This window comes from Apodemus sylvaticus, chromosome 4, assembly GCF_947179515.1.
Source record: "Apodemus sylvaticus chromosome 4, mApoSyl1.1, whole genome shotgun sequence".
Lineage (NCBI taxonomy): Eukaryota > Metazoa > Chordata > Mammalia > Rodentia > Muridae > Apodemus > Apodemus sylvaticus.
Window position 1 is genome coordinate 147,796,378 of NC_067475.1, and position 22,543 is coordinate 147,818,920.

The window sequence follows — 22,543 nt, forward strand, 5'->3', positions numbered from 1 at the left end:
ATGGGAGCTGTTTTCTCCATGAAGGTCAGAGATGAGCGGCTGCTGCTTTGGTTGGTGTTATCAGGGCAGAACCTCTACCTTCTGGCATGTTGATGCAGAAAGTGGAGCTAATTGCCCTCATCAAGGCCTTGGAATTTGGAGTCAGCAAAAAAATTAACATCCACATGGATAGCAGGTATGCCTTTGCCACAGCCCATGTCCACAAGGATATATGCCAAGAGTACTGCTCACATCAGAGGCAACAAACAGGAAGTCTTGGACCTTTTAGATGCCCTAAAGAAGCCAGAAACTGTGATTATTATTCCTGTGATGCTCAGGACATCAGAAGGGAAGAGACTCAGTGGGCAACAACCCAACAGATCAAGTGGTTCCAAAAGTGGCTATGCAGGAGCCTATCCCAGTTATGGGCCTGCAAGAGACTCCTGCTGGGAAAGGGACTGGACTAAGGGATGGCCTCACTTAGAATATACTGAAGAAAAGTCGACTCAGATTGCTAGCCATCCTACTATTACTAAGAAAAGAAAGGACAATGGTGCAACAAGGAGGGAGAACTATACTCTTCAGAGAGTAAGCAAAAGACCTACTAGGCCAAATGCACAGATGCACTCATGTAGGGGATTAAAAATCTTGTCCAGGCCATCAAGGGACCTAAAGTATACATAATAGACTTAAGTTTCTGGGCCAGAGAGATAGTAGAACAGTGTAAGGTATGCCAGCAAGTAAATGCTTATTCTGCCAAGAGAGAACAGGGCAAAAGACATAGGGGAGAAAGGCCTGGAGTATACTGAGAGGCCAATTTTTCGGAAGTTAAGTCAGGAATATATAGTTACAAATAGCTCTGGCCCCTACATTTTGAACTACTTGGTCACTATTGATAAGAAACCCATAGGTACAGTACAGTTAGTGATCTCAAAGCAGAGATACAAAGAACTAGATACAAAAGTCCAGGAATATGAGCTATCAGAATACTAGCAATTGCTTCAGGATTGAAGCATGCACAAAGAAGAGGGGGAAATCAAGAGGTCAGCTCAGGAACTTTGGAAAGGTCATGGAACACTTGCCTCTCAGGAAGGGAGAGGCTAATTAACATTCCACAGACCATGGGGGTGGGGGGCTAGGATGGTGGGGCAGACCTGAGAGTGTGGACACATTCACAGATCAGACTGTTGGCCACCTACCTCGTTCCCTAGAGACCAATCAGTTCAAAGTTACACTGTTCTGCCCATCACCTTGTGTGTGACAGCGGCTGCCCTGAAGACTGTATAAAGACAGGCTGGACAGGCTATGTATGGCCATTCTCTCCCCATGTTCAGGGCCACCCCAGCATGCTGGATTAAATAAAATTCCTCTTGCTTTTGCATTGATTCCTGTCTCCACATTTTTCACTCAGGGGTCTGGGGTAAGTTAAGGTTTGCCAGAGTCTACCTGCCCAAGTGTCCGTGTCCAGCACCCTAGCGTGGGGCAAAACATGGATCCACAACTGGCTCCTGCAACAGGTCCCCACTATTGACCCAAGCAGACCCACACTAGAATGCCGACTAAACAAGGACTGTGAGTAACTCCGGACACTAGTTTAAAAGACCCTGGCATTTCCCTCCTCTTCTCTACCACCTTCACCACTCACTTCTCTGTCTCTGACTCTCTTCTCTCCCTGACCCTTTTCTCTCTATCTCCTGATCCCTACTCCCCTCTCCCACCCCCTGCTTTATTCCTTTGCTTTATGCTCCTGAGTTTCAACCCCTTTGACTTTTAATAGCACTCTCCAGATCTTATTTCAGACTCAACTTGGTCTCTGATTTCCTCCTGTCCCCGAGTCTTGCAGCCCAGCTGCAGGAGCATGCTCCCTCTCTCCTACTGCCCACCTGCCTTCTCACAATTCCAGCCAAGAATTAAACAAGTGTGTGTGGGGGATTAAGGGAACATAACTGCTAGAGAACAGAGCAGGCATCTCCCCTCTTCACCTAGGCAAACCGAGCCAGCCAAGAAAGGTCAATCGATAAGATTTTCCGAGAATTAAAAAAAAAAAAAAAACAACAACAACACCTGAAACCCTTAACCCCCAATCTTTCATGCTTCTTTATTTAAATGTTTATTTTTTTCTTGTAGCATTTATGCCTTCTAACCTAAATTTGTCCTAAAAAATTTCAATTTGTTTAAACCTTCTTTTAAGTTTCAAAAATCATCTTTAATCTACTCCTGTAGGTCAAACCAACAATGCTGATAACCATTATTTAATCCTTAATTAATAACTAGTTTCCTTTTATAGAGAAGCTGTTATTGCCTTTCCCAGATACGTAATTAATATGATATTTTCTTCCTCAGCCATCTGAAACAGATAAATCTTTAACTTTTTCTTCTGCTTTTCTCAGTACAACACAGATAACTTCTGATTTAAAGGATGCTTTCCAGGACTAAATTCTTCAAATACCCTTGCTTTTTGCTTGGACCATAACAGACCATGATGTACTCCCAAGCACTCCATTTAGAACTGCCGTGGGGGGAGCACAGAGAAAGTCTTCCACTACTAAGCCACAGCCTAAGTCTCCCAAAGAGGGCCTCTCTGCATTCCCAGACAAAACCGCCACTAAGCTAAGGACAATCTCCAGTGAGCTAAGCTGGAGCCTGCATTTCCCTAGTCCTTTACTCATCATCATCCTTAACCCATGGGCACCTAACTGAGTTCCCAATTCTTTGAGACTCAGTGGAGCTTCCATATCCAGGAGTTTGGGAGCCCCTTGTCCTGGGTTCATCTTTATAGGCCAGTGAATCCACAACCATTTGTTCTGACTCCTCAGTGTGGTTTCCCAGCAGTGACTGGATGCTCAGAATCTTGGGAACCTCAGCCTCCCACATTCTTAGCTGTATTTCCCACCTCAGAGTGCTTCGCTAAAGCCCAGCACCTTATGGTGGTAGTGCAGGATAAACAAAGTCAAGCACACTTTCCTTCACCTCCCCAGGGGTGCTTCCATACACCAGAAGTGGGGCAGAATGCAGACCCACAAGGGGAGAGTCTGCTCTTGAGGAGCCTGTTTTTGAATTGGGGAGCATCAATGATGGAATGAGAGCACAGAAAGCAGAGAGGATCCCCAAAACTCTACCTCATATACTTACTACTAAATCACTTAGAAACAGAAATCAAACTTTCTCTTACTTTTTTGTCTCAGAACTGTTGTTATCATGGCTGTTAGACCAACAACCTACCTTCCCCAAGCCTTACTTCCAGAATACAGGTCAGCAATTCTGCCTACTTCTGTCTTTGCTTCTTGAATAGAGTGATACTGGTACCTATTCTGCTTAGTTTTGTTTTTTTTTTTTTTTTTTTTTTTTTTTTTTTTTTTTAATTCAGATCACTTCTTTTTCTCAGAAAAGAGATATATTTTACATCCACAAATCAATTTGTGGTTTATCACTGTAGGGGCTTAAAAGTCTTTAGCATAATATGATAGATTTAAGATGCTTGCTTGACAAGCGAAGTGAAGATCCAGACAAGGGGAAGAAACAGAATGTGCAGGAACAGGCTGGGGTAGTAGACAGAAGGCAAAGCTCTGTGTGGTCTGCCTTGAGCTTAGAAATTAGAAGCCTTGGAATATGCTGGGTTTGGGGTACAGCCCATATAACCGGTATTTACTTTAACTATGCTATGCTGGAATATGGCTACTTGCCTCCTCCCTTCAAGGCCCCATATGACATATCTATCACAAAAGCTCTGACATCAGACTGCTTGGATTTATTTCCTAATAAAGTAACTTTTTGAAATACTAAGTTTAAGTTAACAACACAATAGAAGAAAGATTTAAAAATCTCTTAAGGTTTGATTGCCATTTGCCCTGGGTTGGAAATAGATCAGGTTTAGACTATTCTAACCCCTGACAGTTCTCTTATTTTAAAGTGATCTGAAATGTGGGATCCCCTGAAAATTTGCACAAGGCCTTAGTAAGAGTGTCTCAGGGAGATTTCTTCTTTTACTTACTTCTATGTGGACTTTTTCCCCTCTGAGCTGCAATTTCATCTCTCTCTCTCTCTCTCTCTGTTTCTCTCTCTGTTTCTCTCTCTCTCTCTCTCTCTCTCTCTCTCTCTCTCTCTCTCTCTCTCACACACACACACACACACACCCATACCCACACACATACACACACCCACACACACACAATCTAGCTAAATCCAACCAAATCTAACCCAAAGCAAGATTACTCAGTCTACCTCCACCTTCCAGAGATAACCATTAATACTTGTGGTATTTACCTCTCTAATGTGAGGTCATGTTTTCTTTCTTCCACTCAGTTAATTATGAAGACTTTCATATGCCCTTTAGTGAAACCATAGTTTGGTTAAATCAGTGAGGGTAAAGAAGAGGAAATGGGGTAGGACAACTAATATTAAAAGCCTTTTGAAAAGCCATAGAGAAACTTTCTACTGTCGAGGCCTCTTAAAATAGATACATATATAAAAGAGATTTAAACACAGTTATATAATATAATAGAGATACAATGGCCTAACTATACTTTTTTTTATGCTACCAAAGAAAACCTCCAATTCAAGGATTGGGGTATATATTGTTGATTCATTGGTAACAGGGGTCTCATAGACCACCCTTCTCCAAGCATCAGGCTTTTGTCAAGGCTATTGCTTGCTCTTTATAACCTAAGCCCTATTGCTGAAGACACAACATTGTTTTGTCAGTGAACCTGGAAAAAAAATCAAGCTGGTACCCAAATAGAACCTTCACCTTTAAGAATAATATTCATGGTTCTGGAACGTACTTATAAATGGCACTGGAGGAGAAAAAAAATTAATTAATATTATCCAGGTACAAATCCTGAAACCTATTATGGAGACCTACCTGCAAGATATACTGGTGTAGCTGTGGCACAAAGATTATGGAGAAACCAACCATATTTGGGTGGAATTTACGGCCTACTCTATGAGATTGAAGCTATGTATGCCACTGCTGAAATAGCCAAGAATCTGAGACTAGACAGGTTATAAGACTAAGGGGAAACCTAGTACTAGTACTATTATTTTGGTAAAGGAACATATTGATATGAATGTAGCTCACAACATCACTGAACCCTCATCAGAGACGTTTCTTGGAATAGATGTGAACTAACATAGAGATCTACAACTGGATTATGTACAGAGATTGAGAGACTTTGGAGTACTCAGTCCTAAGTAGGGTATTTTAAGTAAAATCCCTGTCCTCTTTGTACAACAGAGATTTATGTAAAAGAAGAGGCAGAAAGATTGTTAGAGTAGTAAGTAGTGGAAAGCTCCAAGGAAGCAGTGTCTTTCAGACACAACAGGATTGATAAACATATGAACTCTCAAATACAATGACAGCACACACAGGGGTTGCAAATTAGTACAACCACTCTGGAAATGAGTCTGGCAGTCCCTCAGAAAACTGGGCATGTCACTTCCGAAAGATCCTGCTATACCACTCCTGGGCATATACCCAGTGGATTCCCCAGCATGTAATAAGGATACATGCTCCACTATGTTCATAGCAGCCCTATTTATAATAGTCAGAAGCTGGAAAGAACACAGGTATCCCTCAACAGAAGAATGGATACAAAAAATGTGGTATATCTACACAATGGAGTACTATTCAGCCATTAGAAACAATGAATTCATGAAATTCTTAGGCAAATGGATGGAGCTGGAGAACATACTAAGTGAGGTAACCCAGTCTCAAAAGATCAATCATGGTATGCACTCACTAATAAGTGGATATTAGCTGGGAAAACTGGAATATCAAAAACATAATCCACACTTCAAATGAGGTACAAGAAGAACGGAGGAGTGGCCCCTAGTTCTGGAAAGATCCAGTGTAGCTGTATAAGACAAAAGCAGAACAGGGAAGTGGGAAGGGATGGGTGGGAGAACAGAGGGAGGGAAGGGGGCTTATGTGACTTTCGGGGAGTGGGGAACCAGAAAAGGGGAAATCATTTGAAATGTAAATAAAAAATATATCGAATAAAATTAAAAAAAAAAGACAATAAGAGATCAAATGACTTGACTGAAGGTAGGTTCTACCAGCTGATAGAGAGCCAACTCATATATATATATATATATATATGTATATATATTTGGATTATTTACTTATTTACATTTCAAATGTTATCCCCTTTCCCAGTTTTCCCTCTGCAAACTCCCTATCCCATGCCCCTTTACCCTGCCTCTGTAAGGGTGCTCTCCCCCACCCACCCATGTACTCCTGCCTCAGTGCCATAGCATTCCCCTACACTGGGGCATCAAGCCTTCACAGGACTAATGGTCTCCTCTCACATTGATGCCAAATAAGACCCCTTTTGTTCCTTCAGTCCATCCCCTAACTCCTCCATTGGGGTCCCTGTGCTCAGTCTGATCGTTGGCTGCAAGCATCCATATTTGTATTGGTCAGGATCTAGTAGAGTCTCTCAGGAGACAGCTGTATCAGGCTCCTGCCAGCAGGCACTTTTTGGCATCAGCAATAGTGTCTGGGTTTGGAGTCTCCATGTGGGATGGATTACATGCAGCGGGGCAGTCTCTGGATGCCCTTTCCTTCAGTCTCTGCTCTACTCTGTCCCTGTATTTACTTCAGACAGGAACAATTCTGGGTTAAAATTTTGGAGATGGGTGGGTAGTCCCATCCCCCAATGGGGAGGGGCACGCCTAACCTTTGGATAATGTCTCCACAGGCTTTCACTCTCCTTAGTGGATTATTTCAGCTAATGTTATCCCTGTGATGTCCTGAGAGACTCTTGTTTTCCTGGCATCTGGGACTTTCTGGTTGCTACTCCCAGTTCCCCATTTCCCATTGCTACACACCTCTGTTCAGTTTCCTGACCCTCTGTACATCTCCTCCCATACCTGATTCTTTCCCTCTTTTTTTCCTCCCCCTCTTCTCTTCCTCCCAAGGCCCTCCCACTCTACTTCCCTTGATTATTTTTCCCCCTTCTAAGTAGGACAGAAGCATCCACTCTTTGGTTTTCCTTCCACTTGAGCTTCATGTGGTTTGTGAGTTGTATAATGGGTTCAGAATTGAGAATTCATCGTGGTAGATTTTTCCTTTGATGAATATGAAGTGTCCTTCCTTATCTTTTTTGATAACTTGTGGTTGAAAGTCGATTTTACTTGATGTTAGAATGGCTACTCCAGCTTGTTTCTTGGAACCATTTACTTGGAAAATTGTTTTCCAATCTTTTACTCTTGGGTAGTATCTGTGTTTGCCACTGAGGTGGTCTTGCTTATGTGTCTAGTCTGTTAGACTATGTCCTTTTATTGGGGAATTGAGTCTATTGATGATAAGTGATATTATGGAATAGTTCCTGTTATTTTTGTTGTCAGAGATAGATTTATGTTTGTGTGACTATTTTTCTTTTGGGTTTGTTGAAAGAAGATTAGTGTCTTGATTTTTCTAGGGTGCTGTTTCCCTCCTCGTGTTGGAGTTTTCCATCTATTATCCTTTTTAAGGCTAGATTTGTGGAAAGATATTGTGTAAATTTGGTTTTGACATGGAATATCTTGGTTTCTTTATCTATGGTAATTGAGAGTTTTGCTGGGTATAGTAGCCTGGGCTGGCATTTGTGTTCTCTTAGGGTCTGTATGATATCTGCTCAGGATCTTCTAGCTTTCATAATCTCTGGTGAGAAGTCCGGTGTAATTCTGATAGGTTGTGCTGTGTGAAATATTAAAAAAATAGAACTGTCACGTTCAGTGCTTGTGCCTCTGCCCTGGCAGCCTGGCTGTCCGTATTTGTTTTCATCTCCTGGAGATTCTAACTTTGAACTCCACAATCTCTCCTCACAATCTCTAGCTCACTAAGTTCCAACTGGTGAGTTGTCACCATGCCAACCCTGTGCTTCAAATCCCCCACAACCTTTGTGGAGCACCTCAGGCGAACCCACGCTTGGTTACTGTGTCTTTCTCTCTTGAACCAAGATGAGCCACTACATGATAGAAAATGCAACACAAACTTAGCTCAGAAACAATAGTAACTCAATCTCTGGGTGCAACATCTAAAACCTAATCTTGTAAGTCTTATTAAAATCTCATCCCTCTGGTGGCAGATCCACAAGGATCTGCCATTATACTAGGAAACTCTAACAGCTACATCTTACCCATTTGCTGTTCTGGTTCCAAAGAGACCTAACTCTCTCCTGCTTCTTCTCTTTTCTATCCAACTTGGAAGTCCTGCCTACTTGGCCAGTGATTGGCTCCTTTATTTATTAGGGGATTGGTTCACAAGAAGAGCACCAGGCCCATCCATAGCAGGTCTGCCCTTATATGTTACTTGACATTTTCCCCCTTACTGCTTTTAATATTCTTTCTTTGTTTTGTGCATTTGATGTTTTGACTATTCTGTGATGGGAGGAATTTCTTCTCAAGTCCAATCTATTTGGAGTACTGTAGGTTTCTTGTATGTTCATGGGAATCTCTTTCTTTAGATTAGGGAAGTTTTCTTCTATAATTTTTTGAAGATATTTACTGCCCCTTTAAGTTGGGAATCTTTGCTCTCTTCTATACTGATTATCCTTAGGTTTGATCTTCTCATTGTGTCCTGCATTTCCTGGATGTTTGGGTTAGGCATTTTTTGCATTTTGCATTTCCTTGATTGTTGTGTCAATGTTTTCTATGGTATTTTATGTACCTGAGATTCTCTCTTCTATCTCTTGTATTCTGTTGGTGATGCTTGCATCTATGACTCCTGATCTCTTTCCTAAGTTTTCTATCTCTAGGTCTGTCTCACATTGTAATTTCTCCATTGTTTCTATTTCCATTTTTAGATCCTGGGTGGTTTTGTTCAATTCCTTCATTTGTTTGTGTTTTCCTGTAATTCTTTAAGGGATTTTTGTATTTCCTCTTTAAGGGCTTCTGTCTGTTTACCTGTGTTTGTCTGTATGTCTTTAAGAGAGTTATTTCTTTCTTTCTTACAGTCTTCTATCAGCATCATGAGATGTGAGTTTTAAATCCAAATCTTACTTTTCCAGTATGTTTCGGGTATCCAGGCGTTGTTGTGGCGGGAGAACTGGGATCTGATGATATCAAGTAGCCTAGGTTTCTGTTGCTTATGTTCTTGCTCTTGCCTCCTGACATTTAGTTATGTCTGGTGTTAGCTGGTCTTGCTGTCTCTGACTGTGGCTTTTCCCTGCTATAAGACTGTGTGTCAGCACTCCAGGGAGACAGTTCTGTTCTGGAGAAATTTTTGTATGGAGAGCTGTGGCACAGGGTCAGCTCTGGGGTGCAGATGGAAACCAGAAGTATCCTATCCCTGTGTGTTCCTTGGATACTGTGTCTTGATGGCTCTGGGCAGGTCCCTCTTGTGTCAGGAATTTGAGGAGAAGTTGTGCTCTCACCAGTGCTCTAGGGTGTGTCAGTACTCCTGGGAGACCAGCTCTTTCCTGGCCTGATTTGTGGATGGAGAGCTGTGGCACAGGGTCAGCTCTGGGGTGCAGATAGAAACCAGACGGATCCTGTGCCAGGCTGTTCCTTGGTTCCTGTGTCTTGAGGGCTCTGGGCAGGTCCCTCTTGGGCCAGGATTTTGAGCAGAATTTGTGGTCTCACTTGTGCTCTAGGGTGTGTCAGCACTCCTGGGCGACCAGATTTGGGTATGGAGAGCTGTGGCACAGGGTCAGCTCTGAGGTGCAGATAGAAACTAGAAGACCAGAAAGCATTTTTAACACCAGTGAATGAGTAAAAGTTCTGGGTGACAACCCAGGAAAACTATTCTATCCATTCCAATAAGACATCTAAAGAGACAACAGAGAAAAGCAGAGAAGGAGATTGAGTCATTGTGTTGTAAAGAAGTTAGAGGGGTGTCAGTTGATCCAGTTGTAATCAGCTTTGGGCTTAAACAGAGGAAGAAGTAGTGGAGAAAGAGGTATTGCTCAATAAAAAGGTGTTGGTGTAAATGACAGCATCAGTCCCATTGTTGTTTTAAATGTGCCTATTAAGTTGCTAATCTCTGCCATGCCTGGGGAGGGGGGATTGTTCAGTCAGCCTGTGTGTGTGTGTGTGTGGGGGGGGGTGTTCAGTCAGTCGGGTTCTTATGGGTAGATCTGTTCTGGGTGCAGGCATACATAATTGTTTTCACCTGGAAAGTATCTATACTGCAGAACTTGTTCCTGGAATCCAAAGAAACTGTCTCCTTGGACCAAGATTTATCTGTGTGGCTTTGCCTTTGAAAGGTACTAGGAATGGTTAGGTAGACAGACACTCCCTAGAGATTAACATGACTCTGTCAAGTCCTGTAGAGTCAGAGACAAAGTATAGGGGCACGCCAAAAACGTCAGAGATGCCAGGCCTTGAGCCCTTAGTTTTTTGGCACCAAGACAGTAGACAGGCCTTTTTCAAAAGAAAGCCACTCCTTGCTGCCTGTCATAACACCATTATCAGGCATCCTGTGTTTATTGAATTAGTTACTATTCTCTTCATAAGACCAAGTAGCTGAATAGAATTCTTTGGAGCAAGGAGGGGTTTCTTTTTTCTTTTAGTTTTGTATCAGGCAAGGCATGGTGACTATAGCTCCATTGCTGGTGGTAGGAACTTCCCTCAGAGCCAGATCACAAGCAGCCTCAAGCCAGGACTGGGAATTCTTTTAAACACATTAGCCCTATGGGCCTTTATTTACCAGTTAGGTACTTGTTTCAAACTATCTAGGGCCTCCTGAAACTGCACCACCATCAGGGGACCAACTTTTCAGTCAGATGAGTGTGTAGGGCCATTTTACTTTCTTGCTGTCACAGAATTTGTATAGAATCATGAGCTGGACATGGATCCACAATGAGCTTCTGTTAAGACTCTCCCCATCTCTTTGTTACATGTTCACTTTTTCTCCTTTTATTTTCATTTTAATCTCTCTTCTGCTTTGACTTTCTTCTGTGTTGTTAAATTGTATTGTTTTTCATTTGTACATCTTTCTTCCTTACGTGAATTTTAAAATTTAAATATCATTCAAGGAGAATATATCAGCCTTCATATTTATGGTGCTATAGTTAATGCTGGTATAGAGATGTGCATAACTGGGCTTGGTGTGAAAGGGTCAGGTCAGGAACTTTGGAAAGGTCATGGAATACTTTGCCCTGATGGAGGGGAGAGGCTAAATTACATTCCTCAGACCACAGGGAGGTTCCTGCAGCTAGGGAAGGCCCAGAGTTATTCCAAGACCGTTGGCCACCTATCTCATTCCCTAACAACTGATTAGTTTAAAGGTAACACTGTTCTGCCAATTACAGTGTGCGTAATGGTGGCTGCCCTGAGGACTGTATAAAGGACTGCTATGTCAGCTGGGAGTGGTAGTTCTCTCCCCCTGTGCATGGTGACCGCAGCATGCTAGATTAAATAAAATTCCTCTTGCTTTTTGCATCGACTCCTATCTCCACACTGTTCACTCAGGGAGGGTCTCCAGTAAGTTAAGGCTCCCAGAGTCTTACAAGTGGAGTATGTCAAAATCCCAATGTTTAGAAGATTGAGTCAGGGCATCACAGGTTTGAGACCTAGACAACTTAGCAAAGTCATGTTTCAAAAGAAATTAATAAAAATAAAACCAAAAAGATGACTCATTCCTGTAATTCTAGCACCTGGGAGGCAGAGGCAAGAATATTATTGCAAATTTGAGGTCAGACTAGGTTACATAGAGTTCTAGGTCAGCTTGTGTTACAGAAAGAGAACTCTTTTCAGAAGAAAAACGTGGTAAAAAATATATATAGAGAGAGCCCCTGCTGAGAATGTGCATAACCCTGGCTTCAGTTCCTAATAATGGAAAAAGGGTGGGGGTGTATGTGTGTGAATAAATATACACACACACACACACCTGTCTCTGTCTCTGTCTATGTCTCTCTGTCTCTGTGTGTCTGTCTCTGTGTCTGTGTGTGTCTGTATCTGTGTCTGTGTGTTTATAGGCACATGGCCCTATCACATGTCACTGTATACTTAGTAGGAAAGAATCATAGATCACGGAACACTCGAAAAGCAAAGAACAAATTATTCATTAATAAAAAGTTCTAAGTCATAGGTAAAGGGGAATAAAGCTTGTTTTCAGTTGGCAAGACCAGCAGTATATCTTCATACCTCAAGAATAAGTTAAATCTCCATCTATGTGTCATAACATAGTCTGTTAGGATCTTAGTCACCTGTCTGTTCTAAAAAATATTGCTTTTCCACTATATTGATGACATTATGCTGATTGGACTATGTGAGCAGGAGTTAGCTACTACTTTGGACTTACTGTTAATACATATGCACATTAGAGGATGGGGAATAATTTTTTTTTTTTGATTCAAGAGTCTTGTACCTCAATGAAGTTCTGAGGAGTTCAGTGTTGTTCAGCTGCTTCTGAGTACCAGATTTGCTAACATCAGATACTGCCATTGAATCCCAGATATGCTAGCATTCCCCATGATGACCAGACAGCCATCTAGTAATAGATTGACTGTAGTAAGCCATTTCCTTCATGGAAAAGACAATGCTTTGTCCTTATTGGAGTAGATAATTATTCTGGCTATGGATTTGCCTTTCCTGCAGGTAATGATTCTGCCAAAACAGTTATTCCTGGACTTACAAAATGCCTTATCCACTGTAGTGGTATTCTACACAGTATTGCTTCTGACCAAAGAACTCATTTTCACAGTTAAAAAAAAAAAGTACAACAGTGGGCACATGATTATGGAATCCACTGGTTTTTCCATTTTTTTTCCACCATTCTGAAGCAGCTGGATTGATTAAAAATATAGTAACCTTTGAAGTCAAGGTTACAGAGACAAAAAGGGAACAGCAGCCTCAAGGACTAGAGCAGGGCTCTCTAGAAGGCAGTATATGCTTTGAATCAGCATCTAATAGTTGGTATGGTTTCTTCCATAGCCAGGATCCATAGGTCCATAAATCAAGGGTGAGGAAGGGAATAGTTCCACTCATTTGATAACGAGAATAATGATAATGAATGATAATAATAAGGAACTAGCAACCCAGTAAAGTTTTTTGCTTCCTATTTCCACTATTTTAATTTCTTCTAGCCTAGAAGTTTTGGGTTTAAGGTAGAAGCACTCCTGCTAGGGATCCAACAAACAACCCATTAAACTGGAAGCTCAGATGTACCCATGGTCACTTTGGGCTTCTGATGACCATAAGGCAAAAGGCAGAAAAAGGAATAACAGTATTAGAAGGGTGATAGATCTATATTCACAATCAGAAATTAGATTGCTTCTCTATAATAGAGCTAAGAAGATCATGATCAATGGAGATAGAAAAGATTATGTCTGAAGAGCAGGAGATCATTTGTGGTACCTCTTGTGGTTACCATTATCTTGCAATTAAAGTGGATGGGAAACTGTAATAATACAATCCAGGTAGAATAACAAAGGGCAAAGTGTACAGACCCATCAAGAATGAACTATCAATGTCCAGGAAAAGAGGATCTACTACGGTGCTTGGTAAGAGTGAAGGAAATGCAGAATGGGTATTTTCTGTAGAAATACAGAAGAAGGTAGTTCTATATACAGGCTAAGGGTAGTTCACTAGTTGCAGAAACAAGGATTATAACAATGTGAGTGTTTCTATGGTATTTTGTTGAGAATGTTTATATAGATATTTGTGTTTTCAAATTCTGGTTTCTCTATCATGTAATATAATATCAATTAAGAGAAATCAGTGTTTATCAGATTTAAGTTTGAGATACTAAAATAATGTCCCTCGAGGGACATTGCCACTTATTCTAAAATGTATTATGTGTTTGTATTTGTATGAGGGATAGTTATGTCATGTTCATATAGAGGGTACATTTATGGGCATAATTATGATCTGGTTATTATTTTCATTTGGAAATTAGGCATGACTTAAGGAGATATGATTGGGTGTCAATTTGGCAAGGGGCAGGTTTATGATGGCTATTCCTGTTTGTCAGTTTTTCTATTACCTCAGCACCTTAGTACATTGGTGAGGGATTTTTTTTTTTTAAAGGGAAAGGCCCATTTCAATTTGAATCTCTTCTGGTAGAAAGATATACCTTTAATTTAGATCTTTTGAGGTGGGAAGATTCACCTTTAATCTGGTCTGCACCTTCTGCTAACTCCCTTTTGTTCTGTTTGCTCTTGCTGTCACTGTGAAATCCATCCCCTCATTAGCATTAGAGCCTACTTCTTTGAGATTCTGGCATATACTGAATGTAGGTGAAGGTGTCATTTTCCTAATTGGTCCTTGATTATGTTAATAAAGTGGTGGAAGCCTATTATTGACTGAAGAGAAAAAAGTGGGATTTCTGGGTCCCAGGAGGAAGAGGAGGGAAACAGGGTTGGGGTTGGGGGGTGGAGGGGGCAGGGTGGGAAGCTTTTCAGCCAGGCCTTGAAGAGAGGCCCATGAACTGTGTAAGGGCTGGGGGTTATTAGAACTGGTGGTGGCCTCCGCCACCAGTCGAATTCTGATATAAGAAAGCCAATGAGTTTAGAACAATAGATTCTTAGCTCTAACTGGGTAACTTTTAAAATATTAAGGCTGTCTGATGTTTTCCATCGGCAGCTAAGGTGGGCAGGAGGAGAAAGCAGCTGGAGGAATGGGCATGGTGGAACAGGAGGCGTTCTCAGGACAGACACAAGCTGGTGGCTTGGTGGAACTACATGAGAGTGGGGTGGCTTGGCAAAGCTAACTGGGAAGGTTGAGTGAGACAGCCTTTGGTGGAAGCTGATCTTTTGGAGCATAGCTTGGGCAGTAGCAGTGGGCAAGGAGCAAGTGTGGTTTTATAAAATTACATGCAACAACTGAAGACCAGCTAAAACATCCAGCCTTGTGGACTGAATGAACATTATGGGATTCTGGAGTGTTCCATTGATCTCATCAATCTTATCCATACATTGTTGGACTAGCTGAACCATAACCTGTTAGCTATCCATATAATATATCCTTTTATATAGCAGGAATGGCGGGGTAGCTTCTATGTAAACGCTGGGGCCGTGGAGCTACAAATGCTTCTCCTGCGGAGGACCTAATTGAGGACTGCCTGAGAGCCCAATGATTGCAGGCGCAGGACAATGCCAGCCAATCAGGAACTGCTATTCTGAAGCAATACTTTCTTGGAACCAATAGGGGCATGGGTGGAAGGCATTAAAGGTGCTTGCCTCAATGCTCAGATGAGCTTGCTTCAGCGCTTCTCACCTGCTCCTGGAGTCAGTGTCATTGACTTTGGGCCAACTCACCCCAACCACCAAGAGCAGGAAGGATCAGGTGGAGAGCTGTCCAGGGCACAGGCAACACCTCTATATACTAAATATACAATATAATATATTAACATATTTTAAATCCCCATATATCATATACATATATATATGTACACATATATGCACACACACATATTCTTGTATATGTAAATAATGTATGATATATGGGGCTTTAGTGATGAACAGAATAAATTCTATTCTCCTAGAGAACCCTGACTAATATAGAACTCTAGAGAACAGGGCAAGAATTAGGGCCAGGGAGTCAGAAGGTAGGAGCTCCAGGGAGGGAAAATCTTGTATCAGAGAGAAATGCGGATGAAGGAGGACATGAAACAAGCTGTGTCGAATCCTTGAAAACCAGTATCTTAGGAATGAAAGGGCAAGTGCTTTCTGAAAGCAACAAATTGAACCACTTCTGGAGACACAGCGGAATTCTTCAAGGAGTCTTGGTGGTCAGAACTGTTCCCATTGAGAGAATCTTCTTGACATGTTTTTACAGATTTGTTATTTCATGTGCCTTGGTTATTCTCAGTATACAATTCTGCAAGCTCCGTGAGGCCAAAGGTAAGGTTTGTCTACTTGAAAAGCTCCTAGTATAACTGTTTGGCAGAAATAAAGGCAGTCTAAAAAGACAGTGTCTTTACATGTGAGTATCAGACTGTTGAACGATAAACTCCAAAGAAATGTGAATTTCCCCAGGAATCTCATTCATGCTTTAAGAAGGAACTCACATTGTACGTGGATTGTGATCTATCCCCACCCTGATCTATTCCTCTAAGCATGACCATCAGGATCAATAATTCCGGGGAGCTGCTCTGCTGAGGAGAGTGAATTGAACCAGGCTATTGTGAGGAAACTCCATACCCACCTATTCCAGTTCACACGCTAGTTGAAAAGCTGTTCTTCAATGACAAATATTTGTTATGTTTGTTATCAGCAATGAGTTACCAGCATGAAAGAACATTTACGGAATCTTAAAGTTGCCAATTCAAATATACCTTGCATGTCGTCCTTATCCCATCCTTTATGAATGTTGAGCTGTGTGTTTCAGAACACAGAGCACAGCTGCTCTTGCCCAGAATAGCCCGAAATAGCTGGATCCCCACACACTCCTCTCAGTGTTAAATGTACTCAGATTTCTCAATGGAAGCCAGGAAGTGACTGGATTTACATAGTTGTTTCCTTGGTAGTCAGCAACATTTCTATAATTTGTACTCATCTCAATTTACCTGAACATTTACAGGCTGCATTTTCTGTAATTGTTCTTTCTGCCTCTGCCTTTATCATTTCCCTGTTTCCACACAGGTCTGATAAACAGTCTTAGAGTCTGTGTGCAGAGCAGGATAAGGTGATTTTAATCTGCATGTGCCATTTCAGATGTTTGAAATAGATAGAGACAAGACTATCATACATCTGTGCCAGAGACCGTGTTTAAAGGAGACTCATTAAAAGAAACATTGGACTACACAAACAGAAATCTATCTTTTCTAATTCTTTTTCTTTCAAAAATATTTATTTTTTCAAAATACAATGAGATAAGTTTATGTTGAGAAATGCAGCAATAAATACACTTGAAGGAAACAGAGCAACTCTACAGTCATACATTGGTACAAATGAAGTCTGCAGGCATACCACCCAAACCTACATGTGCGCAGCCATTTTTTTTTAATACACACTTTTAGAAGCACCACTTGTAAATGGCTGTGACTGCTTAAGGAAGAGAATGAGTACACATATAATCACAGACACACATTAATTGTGACTTTATTTAAAACTTACCAGACAATACTGCAGAATAACATCCATGTGCCAGGTTCTAAACTCTGCATCTTAGATTAGTTGGCAAAGACCACATTTAGCAAATCAACATTTTAGTTTTCTGTGTACATGCCAGATACACACTAAGCTGTAAAACATAAAAATAGTATCTTATTGTTTGAAAATATCAGTTTAAGTATAAGATTGTAAAACGATACATAGATCTCCAATCAAAGAACTATGCATCCCCTTCGCTTCATATACAAGGTGTTGGTTATGCTATGGGATTTAACTGTTCCAGCACTAAGATGCAACTATTTATGGAGAAGGACAAAAAAGGAATGTATATAGGGTATTGTTTTAAAAGGTACAATAAGCAAATAGTGTTTTAGGTAGACACGAAAAGAATTACTCAAGGCTAGTTTGGGTCTCTCTGAATAAAAACAATGGACTTAAATATTGCCCTTCTGTGTGTAACTCTAATAACAATGCGTTGCTGTGTTGAGGATGGCCATCCTCAAGAATACCGTGATATTCATAGGGATATTTTGCCTGATCATCACTACTACTGATCTCCAACCTAGTTGTTCCTGTGCTCTGGCTTTCATTGTGAATGGCAGGTTTTGTGGAGGGAGGCACAGAAGTTGGGGTCATACAGTTTTCATCCAAGCCGATACACACTCATTCCTTTGGGGGAAGCAGCGTCGTTGGTACCTGTCTGTAGAGAAATGGTTGGCTTATCTGCTGGCTGTAATGTTAGCTTCTTGTTGTAGACGTCTCTCTGGTATTCACTGCTAACGTCCCACCCTGGCTGGAACACTTGCTGCTTCCCATCTGTAAACCAATTACACTTTGGACAGCCTTTAATTTGCCGTCATCAAAAATGTCTTGTTTTGCTTTTCTGAACATGTAATGCCAATGTCAGTGGTTGTATGGAATCCTTTTGTTCACATCAGACCTGCCAGAGCCACTAATATAGTCTGAACCTGGATCATATAGCCATTCTCAAAAATGTAATTTGCTTCAAATATGTCATGGGACTGCATACCATACGCATGCATAGCTTTAATAAAGTTTCAGATACTCTCCAACTGAGGCCAGTTTAGTAAGGATTTGTTGACTTTACAGAGCCTGACTTTTTTTATTTTATTTATTTTATTTTAATTTTTTTATGAGTTCGCTGTTGATGATGTTATCTTTCACGCAAGGCTGGAAGCTAGTACAAATGCTAATGCTTGTCACCTCTACTATCCACTTGAGCAGATATCCCCCTGATGATCATACTTGTTATGCAATCTTGTTCTTGATCTCAGTGGAGAGTCCATAGGAAGGGCCCTTGTTGAAGTGTTTGTCATGATGGTTCTGACTACCTGAAGGAGCTGTGCTCAGCAGTGTGTGTGTGTGTGTGTGTGTGTGTGTGTGTGATATACCAACTGAATTAGTTCATTTTCTGTTGCTGTGACTAAATATTGAAGAAGCAACTTAAGGGAAGAAGGGTTTATTTTGGCTTTCAAAGGGATACAGTCATAGCAGGGGCATGAAGTACAGGTGTAGAAGCAGCCCGGTCACAAGTCAGGAAGCAGCAAGCAGATAGAATGTAGGGCTAGCTATAAACCTTAATTGTCAGTGACCAACTTCCTCCAGTAAGACTCCACTTCCTGAAAGTTCTATAACCACCAAAACAATGCTACTAGCTAGAGGCACATGAGTCCTATAGAGGACATTTTATATTTTTTTAAAAAGATTTTATTTACTTATTACCATTACAGTTGTAAGCCACCATGTGGTTGCTGGGATTTGAACTCAGGACCTTCCAAAGAGCAGTCAGTGCTCTTAAATGCTGAGCCATATCTAACCAATTTATCTGAGAACCTAAAACAATCCTGACACTTTGGTAGAAGTCAATGAGATAATTACCAGTGTTTAGTCAATGTGTTTACTTCCTGTGTCTTTCCTTCTCCCATGATTTGTTCACAATAATAGTATATTTTTGCTTTCATTCTTTTTTCTCTTTGACCTAAGTGTAACTCACTTTTGTCACATTCTCTCTCTCTCTCTGTCTGTCTCTGTCTCTGTGTCTCTCTATCTTTGTGTCTCTGTCTCTCTGTCTCTCTCTCTCTGTCTCTGTCTGTCTGTCTGTCTGTCCGTCTCAACCATGTTCTATGTATCTCAGGCTGGCCTAGAACTATGTGTGTTGTCAAGAACAAGCTTCAAGTTCCTGAATCTCCAGTATCCACCTGCTAAGTGTTAGCACTACATGTGTGTGCCGCCATGCTAGATTTACGCCCCGCTGAGGATGGAAGCAGGCCATGTTAGGCAAGCCCTGTCCCGACTGACCAGCCTATAACTCACCCTTTAAGGCCGGTTCAAATCTTATTCTCTCTGAAACCTTTCCTACCTTGGTCCCACACGTGACTCTCATCATCCTCTAAACTTAGTCCTTAAAGTTCCTAGAATTCACGAAGTACTTACTTTATATGGAGTTCTGTTATTTATCTGATGATCTATTTGTATAGTAGTGTGTACAACTTCTAAGAGTTTTGGCAGTGAGAACATCATCATCTCTGTTGGGAATCAGCCTCCTTTACTCATCCATTGTACAACAGTATGAATTTGCAAGCTCCAGGGCAGAAAGCAGTAGTGAAGGTATGTGCTATATTCAAAAGTGTTAGACTTAACAAGAAGATCTATCACCACTACTTCAGTTGGGTCAGTGGAACTGATAAAGGATACAAAGATTAGCAATTGTTGGAACCTATTGCTATTCATAGATCCAAAGGAGAATCATGTTGTAAAGACATGTTGCAGAATAGAAATGAGCCCCTGACAGGAAGTGAGACTAGACAGGAAGGACTTGGAAATAGAAACCCACACTTTTGCTCATTCAGTTCTTCTACCTCTTGCTGGTACCTTTCACTGACCAGACCCAGCATTAGGCTAGTGAGTATTCCAGACATTCTGTTTATGTTAGTCTCTCCTTCCAGGAAGAAATTGTAGTGAAACAAATGGAGAATGGATGTGGAGACAAAAGAAAGAAAGAAAGAAAGAAAGAAAGAAAGAAAGAAAGAAAGAAAGAAAGAAAGAAAGAAAGAAAGAAAAAACAAAAAAAGAAAACACAAAAACAAACAAACCAGACAATAACCAGAAAAGACCACCTTATGTTGCTGGGCTCCCCAAATACTTGATGAAGTGGGTAGTTTCTACTACTCTGCTTTAAGCTCTGGGCAGTGGCATGCTACCTGTCCCACCCAGGTTCCCTCGGATCCACAGATGAAAGACACACACCCAGAAAACCTGGGATCCACTGACCACACACACACACACACACACACACACACACACACACACTAGCTTATTTTTATACACTTTTAGCTCAAAGTCCAGACATTTTTAAACCTCCTGCATCCAATGTGACCTTATCTTCATTCTCAGCTCAAAACCTCTAATTTTGCCCTCATCTTATTTGCATTTCTAATCTTCTACCTGCTACCCCAGAACCAGTCAGGGAAACAGCCAATGGCCACTTCACTCGAGATCTCACATGACTGGTGGCTCTCTTCTTCTCCAAAGCATGGTGGCTCTTTTTCCCACTCCTGATTCTGCTAGTCCACTTTCTAGGAAACTAGAAGTCCCACCTCTTCCTCCCAGCCATTGGCTTCTAACATCTTTATTAATCGATTAAGAACCAATTGGGGAACAGGAACATCAGCATTCATTCCAGATCAGAGCACAAGAACCACCCCTCTACAACTTGATGCTCTGTTTTATCCAAAGGGATATGTGGGTTGGTTACTTATTACCTGGGCAATTTCTTGATCTGAAGATCAGGGTTGCCCTAGACATTTAAAAGGATGGATAGGTAATACTGGGTATGGCCTAAATCTTTATGTCCCCAATATCTTATATACATTGGACTTCATTCCTCATACAGTAGTGTTGGGAAATGAGACATTTGGAACTTAATGAGGTCATAATGACGTTGGACTTCGGCCCTTAGAAGAGAGACCTGAGGGAATTTGTACACATTTTTTGTAAAAAAGTAAAAATGTAAAAAAGTGCTTGTCATCAATGATGAACAGGCTATCAATAAACTCCAAATCTGTAGTCACATTGAATTTGAACTTGCAAGCCTCTAGCACTGTGAGAAGTGAATATATGTTGCTTATGAAGGGTGTATATGGGTTATTTTGTACTAGCAACCTGAATCCACTAACATAAATGACAATTGTCTGAGGCCTTATAGGAATAGGAGTTACCTGTTAGGAATTCAGAGTTTTATTTGGAGTCACTGGCTTTGCATAAGAAAATAGATGAAAGGATGACTTTTTCCAGAGATGTACTACAGATTTAGTGTTGTAGAAGTACAGGAAAAAACCAAACCAAACCCAAAAACCAACCAATCAAACAAATAAAACCACTTAAGTCTTCAGCACAGTTTTGTGTTGAGATGTTAACTGCTACACTCAAGTTGCAGGGACCCAAAGACCACTGAGGAGCTAATTCCAATGTAAATACATAAAGGTCTTTATCAGGAGCTCTCAAGCAAGGTCTCTCACCATCCCTATTGCAGCAGGTCAGAATGAGAATCCTGAGTCTGGGGGTGCAGTGTATTTACTGTGGATACAGCAAGCTTGGGGAATTTCCACAAGGGCCAGCAAGTTAAATTTTAAAAACTGCATTTCTGGAATAATCTGCAGGAACCAAACATGAGGACCAAACCACCTGACAAGCTGGATTGTCAGGTTATCTATTCTCTGCAGGATCTATTAGGGTATCTCTGTGTACCTTGTTACTGCTATTGTAGCCTGACTTGCTGTTGCAAAGGGGGTTGTCATAGGATGTTTGCTTAAGTGAACTTTGTAGTTTTCTTTCTAGAATTGAAATTTAGCTCCTGTTCTTGAAAAAAAAATGGAATTCTTTAAAAAATAGAGTTGGTTGGGCTTTACATTAACCAGGGTTAAAAATCACTTCAGTGATTTATCTGGACATCTGAGATTTCTCAAACACTGAACCACCAAACAGGCAGCATATACCAGCTGATGTGAGGCCCCTAACACACATACAGTAGAGGACTGTGAGGTCTGTGTTCACTAAGAGATGATGCACCTAACCCTTAAGAGACTGGAGGCCCCAGGCAATTTAGAGGGCAGGTGGGGTGGGGGTGGGGACATCCATGTGGAACTCGGGTGGAGGATAAAATATGGAGAGTAAATAAATAAATAAATTTTAAAAAAATCACTTGAAAGAGTAAATGCCTGTTAATGCAACTATTTTAGTTCCCTTTGAAATTTTGTGAAAGGGAAAAGTGGGGAACTTTTCCTTTCATATTTGGTGGGAAAAAATGTATGACTCAGGCCTCAGTGTTGTTTAGCTGGTAGCACCTCATGTTGCAGTTGTAATAAACACTGCCTCCATCCACTGTGGGGTTCTGATGCCGAAGCACCGAGCTATGCTGAACAGCCACAGCATAAAGATCCTAACAATGTCATGGGAAGGATTCCTTTTAACATTTGTGTTTGTCCTCAGAAGGCAATTTCCTTTGGTATCATAGAAATGCGAATCTTCTCTCATGCACATCTTTAATTAGTATTTACTAAAAAAAC

General features: G+C 41.1%; 1 pseudogene; it reads right to left on the reverse strand.

Annotated features, from left to right (window-relative positions):
• Positions 1-17,348: 17,348 nt before the first annotated feature.
• Positions 17,349-19,365, reverse strand: LOC127683738 (calponin-3-like; annotated as a pseudogene).
• Between the last annotated feature and the right edge of the window lie 3,178 nt (positions 19,366-22,543).